The following is a 1724-nucleotide window of genomic DNA, read 5'->3' as shown; positions in this document are numbered from 1 at the left end:
GGGCAAGGTTTTAATCATCAAAGCTGTGATTTTACCTGTGCTTTTACTAATCAGTTCTGTTTTTACCCCCCCCGAAGGAGTATTTTAGCCCTGGAGCGGATGCTCTTCTACTTTCTGTGGGGAAGCAAGTGGGAGAGGCTGAGGAGGGAGGTGGTCAAGAGGCCCAGGTCCAAGGGGGGGAAAGGCTTGCCTGACCTCTACTTGTTCCTGGGCAGCCGCTACACAGCATTACATCTGACTCTTGCCACCTCCCTGGTCAATAACAAGACACAGGCCCTCGCACGGTTCTGGCTTGGATCTTACCTCAGGACACTGAGGCTGATCCCAGTCGACCTGCGAGCCCCAGTCTCTTTCCTGCTCCCCACCCACTACTTCCAGCTCCAGAAATTTTTAAGACATTTTAAACTGGAAAAGGAAGCAGTCACGGTTTTAACTAAACACCGCTCTCTTCTCTCTCTTGTGCAGGAGCGGGAACCAGTATGTCCAGTGCGCGGGCTCGCTATAGGCGAGCCCACAACGGTCTGGCGCAACGTGGCCCATCCTGCTCTCCTGAATCGGCATCGGGACCTGTCCTGGATGGTCGCCCACGAGATCCTCCCGGTCAGGGCCGTTATGCACTCACGGGGCATGGCGAGGACATCCGCGTGCCCCCGACCGGGCTGCAGCCAAGAAGAGTCGGTGAGGCACATGCTCTGGGAGTGCAGAGCCGCCAGGGACCTGTGGAAGGAAGCAGGCCCCCTGATCACCTCGTGTCTGCCAGCAGGGGAGGACCTAACACCTCAGCTCGTGCTGTACGGAGTGGGCAGAAGGCCCATTCCACCGAAGGCCTTCACCAAGTTCTGGCCCACCCTCACGTGTCTGAAGGAAGCACTGTGGTCCTCCCGTAACCTGCTGGTAGCAAAAAGCGCAGAGACCACCCCCCAGGCAGTGGCCATGGTAGCCACGGAAGCCCTGGGGTGGTACGAACGGAGGGGGCCTCGACCCCAGGCGAAGGGTCCCCCACAACACCCTAGGTCCCGGCGGCCACGGCCTGACAGCGCTGCGGCGCCTAGGGCGATGCGCCTAGGGGAGGGATCTCCTCTGGGCCCCAAAGGACGGGACGATGGTCTATTCGGGAGAGCAGGATGAGGCGAGTTTGATAAGGACTCACCCCGCTCCTGTACAAGCGATTGAAGACAGCCTTTTAACAAAGTGACTTTTTAACATGTTTCTAACGTCTTAAAAATGTTTTATCTTTGTTGAATCATTTCATACACATTTTAAATGGCTTTTACAGATTTTGTTTTACAAAGAAAGTACTTTTATTCATAGTTGTTGTCATTGGTTTTAACAACACGTACTTTTAACAAATTTAAATGTAAATTCAAATGCTGTGTTTTATGCCTTGTTGCCGTTTTTATGTGTATAAATGATTAAATGAATGTATGAGCTGTTTTTTTAAAAGCAATTGTGAAAATAAAACTTTTCCAAAATAAAAAAATATGTGCGACAACCTACTAAATTCATAGTGACAGGTTGCACAAGTAAACAAGGAGAATAGACTATTTCCCTGACCGGGAATCGAACCCGGGCCGCGGCGGTGAGAGCGCCGAATCCTAACCACTAGACCACCAGGGAAGGGTACTACAGTGAAATTCGTTTCCCAGTTTGAAATGGTACATATAGTTGAAGTCGTAAGTTTCCATCCACTTAGGCTGGGGTCATTAAAACCTGTTTGTCAACAC

At 51.4% G+C, this 1724-nt stretch overlaps 1 non-coding gene across 1 annotated transcript; it reads right to left on the bottom strand.

Annotated features, from left to right (window-relative positions):
* Positions 1 to 1545: 1545 nt before the first annotated feature.
* On the bottom strand, positions 1546 to 1617 carry trnae-cuc. The gene has a single exon. It is a non-coding gene; the product is annotated as a tRNA-Glu (tRNA).
* Between the last annotated feature and the right edge of the window lie 107 nt (positions 1618 to 1724).

Source organism: Oncorhynchus gorbuscha, unplaced genomic scaffold (assembly GCF_021184085.1).
Source record: "Oncorhynchus gorbuscha isolate QuinsamMale2020 ecotype Even-year unplaced genomic scaffold, OgorEven_v1.0 Un_scaffold_18435, whole genome shotgun sequence".
Classification (NCBI taxonomy): domain Eukaryota; kingdom Metazoa; phylum Chordata; class Actinopteri; order Salmoniformes; family Salmonidae; genus Oncorhynchus; species Oncorhynchus gorbuscha.
Note: the sequence above shows the minus strand (reverse complement) of the source record. Positions and strands in the feature narration are given on the sequence as shown.